The sequence below is a fragment of the Lolium perenne genome, chromosome 4 (assembly GCF_019359855.2).
Source record: "Lolium perenne isolate Kyuss_39 chromosome 4, Kyuss_2.0, whole genome shotgun sequence".
Lineage (NCBI taxonomy): Eukaryota > Viridiplantae > Streptophyta > Magnoliopsida > Poales > Poaceae > Lolium > Lolium perenne.
This window is the reverse complement of record NC_067247.2, coordinates 320936268-320947113: the sequence shown is the minus strand read 5'-3', so window position 1 is coordinate 320947113 and position 10846 is coordinate 320936268. Positions and strand designations below refer to the sequence as shown.

Sequence of the window (10846 nt, the reverse complement as noted above, 5' to 3'; positions counted from 1 at the left end):
AGTTCACACAAGTGTTTGCTTCTTGAGATGGAGAGAAATAGGTGAACTGACTCAACATAAAAGTAGAAGAAAGGCCCTTCAACGAGGGAAGCATCATTGCTATATTTGTGCTAGAGCTTTGGTTTTGAAAACAAGAAACAATTTTGTCAACGGTAGTAATAAAGCATATGTGTTATGTAAATTATATCCTACAAGTTGCAAGCCTCATGCATAGTATACTAATAGTGCCCGCACCTTGTCCTAATTAGCTCGGATTACCTGGATTATCATCGCAATGCATATGTTTTAACCAAGTGTCACGAAGGGGTACCTCTATGCCGCCTGTACAAAGGTCTAAGGAGAAAGCTCGTATTGGATTTCTCGCTATTGATTATTTTCAACTTAGACATCCATACCGGGACAACATAGACAACAGATAATGGACTCCTCTTTTATGCATAAGCATTCAACAATTATTAATTTTCTCATATGAGATTGAGGATGTTTGTCCAAAACTGAAACTTCCACCATGGATCATGGCTTTAGTTAGCGTCCCAATGTTCTTCTCTAACATTATGCATGCTCTAACCATTTTAGTGGTAAATCTCCCTTACTTCAGACAAGACGAACATGCATAGCAACTCACATGATATTCAACAAAGAGTAGTTGATGGCGTCCCCAGGAACATGGTTATCGCACAACAAGCAACTTAATAAGAGATAAAGTGCATAAGTACATATTCAATACCACAATAGTTTTTAGGCTATTTGTCCCATGAGCTATATATTGCAAAGGTAGAGGATAGAAATTTTAAAGGTAGCACTCAAGCAATTTACTTTGGAATGACGAAGAAATACCATGTAGTAGGTAGGTATGGTGGACACAAATGGCATAGTGGTTGGCTCAAGGATTTGGATGCATGAGAAGTATTCCCTCTCGATACAAGGTTTAGGCTAGCAAGGCTATTTGAAACAAACACAAGGATGAACCGGTGCAGCAAAACTCACATAAAATACATATTGTAAACATTATAAGATTCTACACCGTCTTCCTTGTTGTTCAAACTCAATACTAGAAATTATCTAGACCTTAGAGAGACCAATTATGCAAACCAAATTTTAGCATGCTCTATGTATTTCTTCATTGATGGGTGCAAAGTATATGATGCAAGAGCTTAAACATGAGCACAACAATTGCCAAGTATCACATTATCCAAGACATTATAGCAATTACTACATGTATCATTTTCCAATTCCAACCATATAACAATTTAACGAAGAAGAAACTTTCGCCATGAATATTATGAGTAAAGCCTAAGGACATATTTGTCCATATGCAACAGCGGAGCGTGTCTCTCTCCCACACAAAGAATGCTAGGATCCATTTTATTCAAACAAGACAAAAACAAAAAACAAACAGACGCTCCAAGCAAAGTGCATAAGATGTGACGGAATAAAAATATAGTTTCACTAGAGGAACCTGATAATGTTGTCGATGAAGAAGGGGATGCCTTGGGCATCCCCAAGCTTAGACGCTTGAGTCTTCTTGATATATGCAGGGGTGAACCACCGGGGCATCCCCAAGCTTAGAGCTTTTACTCTCCTTGATCATGTTGTATCATCTCCCTCTCTTGATCCTTGAAAACTTCCTCCACACCAAACTCAAAACAACTCATTAGAGGGTTAGTGCACAATTAAAATTTACATGTTCAGAGGTGACATAATCATTCTTAACACTTCTGGACATTGCACAAAGCTACTGAAAGTTAATGGAACAAAGAAATCCATCCCACATAGCAAAAGAGGCAATGCGAAATAAAAGGCAGAATCTGTCAAAACAGAACAGTCCGTAAAGACTAATTTTATTGAGGCACCAGACTTGCTCAAATGAAAATGCTCAAATTGAATCAAAGTTGCGTACATATCTGAGGATCACTCACGTAAATTGGCATAATTTTCTGAGTTACCTACAGAGGATTAGGCCCAGATTCATGACAGCAAGAAATCTGTTTCTGCGCAGTAATCCAAATCTAGTATGAACCTTACTATCAAAGAATTTACTTGGCACAACAATGCAATAAAAATAAGATAAGGAGAAGTTGCTACAGTAGTAACAACTTCCAAGACACAAAATAAAAAAATAAAATTACTGTAGCAAAATAAACACATGGGTTATCTCCCAAGAAGTTCTTTCTTTATAGCCATTAAGATGGGCTCAGCAGTTTTAATGATGCACTCGCAAGAAATAGTAGTTGAAGCAAAAGAGAGCATCAAGAGGCAAATTTAAAACAAATTTAAGTCTAACATGCTTCCTATGCATAGGAGTTCTGTAAATAAACAAGTTCATGAAGAGCAAAGTAACAAGCATAGGAAGATAAAACAAGTGTAGCTTCAAAAATTTCAGCACATAGAGAGGTGTTTTAGTAACATGAAAATTTCTACAACCATATTTTCCTCTCTCATAATAACTTTCAGTAGAAACATGAGCAAACTCAACAATATAACTATCACATAAAGCATTATTATCATGAGTCTCATGCATAAAATTATTACTACTCCCAACATAAGCATAGTCATTCTTATTAATTGTAGTGGGAGCAAATTCAACAAAGTAGCTATCATTATTATTCTCATCATCAAATATAGGAGGCATATTGTAATCATAATCAAATTTATCCTCCATAACAGGCGGTACTAAAAGACTACTATCATTATAATCATCATAAATAGGAGGCAAAGCATCATCAAAGTAAATTTTCTCCAAAATGCTTGGGGGACTAAAAAGATCATGCTCATCACAACCAGCTTCCCCAAGCTTAGAACTTTCCATATCATTAGCAACAATGGTGTTCAAAGCGTTCATACTAATATTATTGCTACTAGCATGCAAATAAGGTTCCATAGGTTTTTTAATTTCCGCATCAAACCATCCATGTCTTAAATCAGGAAATAGAATAAGAAGCTCATTGTTGTCCATTATGCCTAACTAGTGTAAACAAGAAACAAAAAGATGCAATTGCAGGATCTAAAGGAAATAGCTTCGAGCACACACACAACGGCGCCAGAAAAGTACTTTACCTGGGACCGGAGTATGAGAGCCTTTTACCTTTCCTCCCAAGAATCTGGCGCCAGAAAAGTGCTTGATGTCTACGGGAGCTTCTATTCTTGTAGACAGTGTTGGGCCTCCAAGAGCAGAGGTTTGTAGAACAGCAGCAAGTTTCTCTTAAGTGGATCACCGAAGGTTTATCGATCTCAGGGAGGAAGAGGTCAAAGATATCCCTCTCAAGCAACCCTGCAACCACAAAGCAAGAAGTCTCTTGTGTCCCCAACACACCTAATACACTTGTCAGATGTATAGGTGCACTAGTTCGGCGAAGAGATAGTGAGATGCAAGTAATATGGATGAGTATGAGTGGTAATAGCAATCTGAATAAAATATGGCAGCGAGTAAACATTCAACAAAACAGTAAACAAACGGAGATTCAATGCTTGGAAGCAAGGCCCAGGGATCCTGCTTTCACTAGTGGACACTCTCAACAATGATCAAATAATAGGACTACTCTACACCCTCTTGTTGGATGATGAACACCATTGTGTAGGATTACACGAACCCTCAATGCCGGAGTTAACAAGCTCCACAATATTCAATATTCATATTTAAATAACCTTAGAGTGCAAGAAGGATCAACACAACCAAACCAAGTACTAACATAGCATGCACACTTCTACCATCACACTATGAAAGGAGGAATAGATCGCATCAATACCATCATAGTAATAGTTAACTTCATAATCTACAAGAGATCACAATTATAGCATAAACCAAGTACTTCATGATGCACACACTGCCAACATTACATCATGGAGGAGGAATAGACTACTTTAATAACATCACTAGAGTAGCACATAGATGATATTCAACTAGATCACATAAAGAGAGAGATGAACCACATAGCTACAGCGGAGCCCTCAGCCCCGGGGGTGGATTACTCCCTCCTCATCATGGAGACAGCGATGGCGGTAAAGATGGCGGTGGAGACGGCGGTGGAGATGACTCCGGGGGTAATTCCCCGTCCCGGCAGCGTGCCGGAACAGAGACTCCTGTCCCCCAGATCTTGGCTTCACGATGGCGGCGGCTCTGGAAGGTTTCTCGTACCGTGGCTTTTTCGTCTCGATGTTTTAGGTCAGGGACCTTTTTATAGGCGAAGAGGCGGCGTCAGAAGGTCAACGAGGCGACGACACGCTAGGGGGCGCGGGCCACCCCCAGGCCGCGCCGGCCTACCATCTGGTGGGCCTGTGGCCCCCCTCTGGCCTCTCTTGGGTGTTCTGGATGCTTCCGGGGATTCTAAGATGCTGGGCGTTGATTTCGTCCGATTCCGAGAATATTTCCTTACTAGGATTTCTGAAACCAAAAACAGCAGAAAACAGGAACTGGCCCTTCGGCATCTCGTCAATAGGTTAGTTCCGGAAAACGCATAAAAATGACATAAAGTATGCATAAAACATGTATATATCATCAATAATGTGGCATGGAACATAAGAAATTATCGATACATCGGAGACGTATCAATGACACCAGTGAAATGGAGAGGATATAGAAATGACCCCATCGGAATAATTTTCCATCTTCGTCCCTGTTCGCCTCGACGCCGTTCGCCAGGACGCTGTCTGCGTCGACCCCGTCGCCGCCTCACCTCTCCATCCATATACCACAGCTCATGCTGCCGGAGCTGAGCAGCTGCATGGGAGGAGCGGCGCCGGTGGGGAGAAGCAGTTGGACCATCCCCGCCGTCCCCTTGCCCCGGCCTCCCCCGCCTTGGCTCGACAAAGGTTGCCGCTGGCCCGATTTCCTTCTCACCTTGCTAGGACGCCGCCCTATCCCCCTCTCTGGTCGACGTCTCTCTTCCGAGGCGGCTGGCGGCGCAATGGAGCACCTCGGCGACCTCCTCTCCTACATGTTTTCCGAGACACATTTTTAAACCGCTCGGGTCGCTCCCCCTCCTGGGCGACCTAGGGCGGAAACCCTAGCCGCCGCCGCCGTCCTCCCCTCCTCCTCCCGCCCTCCTCGTCGTCCCCGGAGGTCATCGCCGGCGAAGCCGGGCGCGGCCGGTGATGGGGGCGGCGGGGCTCCTCGCGTGATCCCTCCGTGCGGCGGAAGGAGGCTAGCCTCCGCACGGGGGGATGGCCCCGGACCGTGGAGGGTGGTGGCGGTGCGGCCCCTCGCCGGGCGGCCGGTGTTGGTGGCGGCGGCATGGCCTTGATCTGGGGGCGCAGCTCTCCTCTTCCTCGTCGCGGCCTTCGGGCGGGCGGTGATGGGGGCGGCGTAGCAAACCCGGAACATGGCGGCGCGATCCTCTCCTTCCGTCCTAGCCTCGGCTTCGCCGGGCCAGCGATGATGGAGACGAATCTCGCACTGCTCCTCCTCAAGGTTTGGGACCACGGCACCAAGGGCGGCGGCCCTGGATGGCGGTGGCGCCGTCGACCTGGTGGCAGGTGGCGGGCGTGGTCCTAGGGTCTCTCTTGCGTGAAGAGGAAGACCTACCGGAGGCCTGGACTCGTGATCTAGCCGGAGTGTTGAGTTCCGGAAGGCTCCGCCGGCGAATGTAACAGTGCTTTGTGCCTGGAGTTTGCTGGATCGGTGGTATTCGGTCATGCGCACCCATGCTTTTATTCCGACCGATTGGTTCTGGAGGGAGCGGCGCGAAGCTCTTTTTCTGTGTTGACATCAAGTGACTATGGATCCATGATGAAAGTCGGAAGAAGAGAAGTACATGAAGGCCGGAGGGGAGGACTAGCTAAGGGAGGTTCAAGTCTTCGCGCTGTTGAGGGACTTGCTTGGTGTTCCGGGCCTCACAACAGCGGTATGATAGTGGGGGCGACAACACATGTGAAGTTCAGAGTCCTACCTTTCAGGGTGAAATCCCAAGGTCTGGCCTTAACTGGTTGTGCCTGGCAATGATCTTGTTGGAGGCATTGTTTTGAGAGTGGGGACTATCTTCAGGGTGAAAACCTAAGATCATTGATCGGGCGACGACGGTGTTAGAGCACTGTTCCCTTCTTGGAGGCGTCGTTTTTGGAGAGTCTGTATTTCAGGTGTTGTCTTGGCGGTGGATGTATTGTTGTTGTTAGGCCCGAGATAATGTAGCGGGACTTTTATTTCTTAGTTTTCTTTTCCTTTTTTTGGTTGTGTGCATCCGTAGTGCCATTAGGGTGGTGCGTTGTTGCAGAGGCTGGGTGTAATTGATATCTTTTTGATATTAATATATTCCCTTTATCGAAAAACATGTTTTCCGATGGATTTAAGTGGAGAGGACGGGCGTATGCCGGTGCCTCACCGCCGTGGTTCCCGCCTCCCCCCGGGGTATATGCGCTTCGACCCCTTCAACGAGGTCATAGTCGCCATCCAGAGCTCTGCGCGGCCCCGGTGTCTGCGTCGTCGCGGCGAGAGACGTTAGAAGGTTGGCGGCCAGGAGCCGTTGGGAAGATCGTCCATGTGGGATTGGAGGAGGTCACGCAGGAGAGGGATGGGCCGTGGGAAGGTAGCCAAGGGGACCTGGTACGGGTGAGCAATGGCAGTCGGCGGCGTCGGGCGAGCCACACTTCTCATCTCTGTCCCGCAAGAATAAGGTAACCTGTGCAGTTCCACATCTTCTCTTCCCTTTTCTTTTCATGATCTATTGTTGGATGTGTACAACGGAGAAGGTAACTTATTCCCTAGATACTTCAAGGTTTATTATCCAGAAGCAACAAAGTCAAACTCAATTCTGACAGAAATATTCAATATTTGCATGTATTCTTATCTCTCTGTGGCCAGAAAAAAAGTATGAATATGTGATGCAAAGTTCACTTCCTAATTCAGACGATGGACTGTGCAGTGGATCTCTAGTAAATTTGGCATGGATGATTAAAGCTTTAACAACACTGGTATGCTAATTGGTATACAGTAGTCATAAAATATTTCGTTTTGCTACAGCTTTGATAGGCAGTTGTGCAAATTCACAGGTGATAATATGTTTGATTTTACAACAAAAAAATATGTTGTTGCTACAGGACGGTAAGTTCTGTCAGCAACTCGAACTTTGATATATGATAAAAAAAATGCTGTTGCTATACACTCTTAATTAGACTGGCCAGTTGGATCCTAATTGTCAGTCATTCATTTCGCTAATGTAAAATAACCTGATAAAGTGCCCCTGTCAAAAAGGTTGCAATCTTGCATGGTTAGTTGATTAGGTATATTCCCTTATTATTTTCACTTGCTTACAAAGCATGAACATTTGCTATTAGCTCCTGGTTTGAAGAATTAAATCGTTCCAATAATATATATGTGATGTATAAGCAACATTTATTTACTTTACATGCTGATTTTCTTAATTGTGCTACCTTCTCAGAGAATTTATTTGGTTATCAGGAAATACCAGTCTATCGTCGAATATACTTTGTTTGTAAAAGGTAACTTTGTATATCACGCTTTTGCTTCTAGAAATAATTTGATTGACTGATGTGCTACTTTGATCTGTCCGGTCATCACCTGGGTTGTGTGCCCCGACCCAGTTCCACATGTTTGTTCTTTACAGTAAGTTTCACACCTGCAACTACTGTGATTCTTTGACTTTTCTTTACTGGAACTATGTCTGATATGTTGTTGCATTTTGTTTTCAGGTTCTGATCTTTTCCCAAATTGATGAGCTGCTAGGTTATTTGGCGCACCAAGGCTAACAACTTAATATCTCCTAATAATATTAATGTTAGTTCTGAAATGGAGTGTATAGATGCCAATAGACGCAGAGATCTGAAACCAGGCATGTATGCTTGGACTGTCTGACTTTTGGTTTTGCAACTCTCTTTTTTTCCTTTATCCTATAAATCTAAGTTAAATTTTATGCTTGGCTGTAGATTCTATGGAAGATATCCAAACATGGGTACATGATGCATTGCTTTAAGTTTAATTAAAGCTCTGAAATTTGTTCAGAATGTATATTTTATGCCAGGCTCGCTTACTGCTTTGGTAAGTAGGTGTTCTTCTCAGCTCTGAAAGGAGATTGATTAATGCGGAGAGTATAATCGATAAATATTATTTATGACTTCTTTCTATATTTTACTGCTCTATTCCGTTCACCTCTACTGTACATCTCATATAGAATGATGTTGCTGGTTCTCCAATCTCCAGTAGCTCCAATTACTTACAGTTATCATGCATGGATGCAGGTTGAAAGAAAAACGAGCTTAGGCATTCTTTTCTGGGTTTGTTTGCACCTACAAGCTTCCTGCACTTGATGAAAAGGGAGAGCCAACTATTGAAACGAGGAACACAGTGTCTCATGTTCACATGCTAAATATTTTTCATTGCTTTTTCATTTCTCACGGATAATCCATACACTTTTGTTATTGCAGAGTTTTCCTCTTAAAAGATATACCAGACAGAATGTCCATCTTGATTTGCGAACTATATAGATACCACTGCTTGATGTATTTATGTATGCTGATCTTATCTTAGATGAGATGTTTCCTATCTAGACGTTGCTATCATAAGTTTCTACATGTATTTTGATCCAAAAAATTGTCACTTGTACGAAAAGAGTAGAAACTTATATCTCAAATCTATTATAGGAACAAAGCCAAATTCAGGCAGTCAACTTGGACTTCTTATTACGTCTACTGCCTACGGACTCGTTTGGTGCTTAGGCTACTAGAAGGAGATGGTTTGTAGTTTAGATTATGGCATGACTATTTCCCGTATACTTTCTATCTGATTTATGTTTATGGGATTGTCCCCAGCCCCTCTAATTAGTTTGCTCAACAACAACATCTTGCAATTTCAATATAATTAATCTTTCCTTTGCCTACTTTATTTTTTCTTTATGCCACGGTCCACTAAGGAAATGTTTCAACAGTTTAACCTTGTTGCTTATCATGGATAGGAGGGAGTAGCTATTTTTCTGTAGCTTTTGCTTTTTTATTTTCTTTGACAGTTTCAGTTTATATGCACACACATCAGCTTAGTCACTCAAGAGGGAGTAGCTCTTGCTCCCTCTCGGATGCATCTACTGGTGAGCCCTCTCTTTTTGTAGAATGTGGCCTCGACTAGGATGACAGCGCGTTGGTTCTGACTGGTGGTCCATATCGCATTTTTTTGTTAACTTCATGATAGACTGTGAAGCAGAACCTTTTACATGATTTGTGTGAAAGTTGCCAGTCTCTTATTCCAGTTTCGCAGCGTGGGAATGTGCGAGTAATTAGCGAATGTACGTAGGTGCCGCAGCAGTGTGTGCATTGTGGATGTCTGATGGTAAGTAGATGCATACTTTAACGTTTCCGTTTGTCTACATGACAAATGGCCTTGGGGTTGTTGGTTAATCTAGCTCTTCTTCTCTGAATAAGATGCAGTAGCGTTAGGTTAGTTTACTGTCAGTAGTTTCAGTTAGAGGTTCAGGTAGTTTCAGCTATTTTCTAGCTACAGATAGGATAGTTTGCATTGACTTGATCCTTGCGCACGACTCGATCGCCTGGACGTGGGATGGCACGTCTGTTGTGGGCGTCGTGTGACTAGCACGATCAGTCCGTTGATTGAATAAAGAGGAGAACGAAACAGAAAAGCTGCTGTGCAGTTCGCAGCACAAACCCTTGTATTAATTTCGTCCGCCTCCCAGAGGCTAGCCTAGCACAAGAAGGATATAGATCGTTTGGATTGTTCAGGATGCTCCAAGAACACCGACCCGGCTGGCTAGCTTTGCACAAGGAGGCTATTTCAGATTGTTCAAGCTACTCCAGAAGAAGTGTCCACGCATACGGCGGCGAGCCATCCGTGGTTGTCGGCGAGGTTTACGCGTATGAGGAGCAGTGCTTCTTGGTGCTAGAGGTAGTTTCCATCACTAATGATGAAGCCATGAAGATGGCCTGCTCAACTGCAACCACAACAACACGACAACCAGGCAGGTGGTGAGAGTGGCCCAACGCCGGCGTAATCGTGCGTTTGTGTAGAGCCTGATGGAGATAGAGAAGGATACACATAAGCAGACTAGGGAGGTGGCACGACAGAACTTCTAAGTCAATGCGATGGAAAACACAATCCTACCGATCGAGACTAGGCTTTTTTTTTCTTTTTTCGCATATCAGTTTAGTCGGATTTTTCCCTCTTAATCTTCTCTTTCTTAATAGATGGCCCCATTTTGCTGGTCTCACAGCGAGCCACGTCACCTGATTTACAATCTCCACATTCCCCTCATTTGTTCCCAGCCGCACGCAACGTTTTTATGTCCAGACCGACACGGCACGCGCCTACCCATGGGAGGATCCGAACGATAGTCCGTTCGTCGCCACACCCACGCGCGCATAGAAGATGGCCCGACCCAGACCGAAGGCACCGGCCCATGAGCAGTTTGGCCTACCTTCGATGCGGAAAAAAAAGCCACACCACGAGTCAACGACTCTGTTCGTCTTCCTCGCCTCGTCGCCCTGTAGATCTCTCCCCCACCACGACCTCGGTTCCTCTTCGTATTCTCTGTCAATCTCCGCATTGAACACAATAAATCCGTCCTTGAACACAATATAAACTGCTCGGAGAATTTGTTCTGCCGCCGCCGTCTTAAAGGCACGCGATGGTGCTCTACGCCGCCACAACGATCCGGGCGAACTATTCCAGGAATCACGACTAGAAACCGCTCAATGGAAGTCATTCGTCGCTGCTCTCTAGCTTAAAAAGAAGGCCATGATGATGCTGCTATACAACCATTCTGATTCCTTCTTTATTTTTTTCAATGCCTCAATATGTCTTCCAAATCTGACAGGTCAAGCTCCGGATGGATCTCTGCTCCATGTTTTCTCCTTCACTCGATATTATTGGATCGATTCTATCTACTACAACCTC

General features: G+C 44.1%; 1 long non-coding RNA gene across 2 annotated transcripts; it reads left to right on the top strand.

Moving 5' to 3' along the window:
• The first annotated feature begins 7076 nt into the window (after positions 1-7076).
• On the top strand, positions 7077-8643 carry LOC127349067 (uncharacterized). Of its 2 annotated transcripts, XR_011756892.1 has the most exons (4): positions 7077-7555; positions 7642-7781; positions 7876-7987; positions 8188-8643. It is a non-coding gene; the product is annotated as an uncharacterized lncRNA (long non-coding RNA). The 2 variants fall into 2 exon arrangements; XR_011756891.1 differs by having other exon boundaries at positions 7876-8643.
• Positions 8644-10846: the final 2203 nt, after the last annotated feature.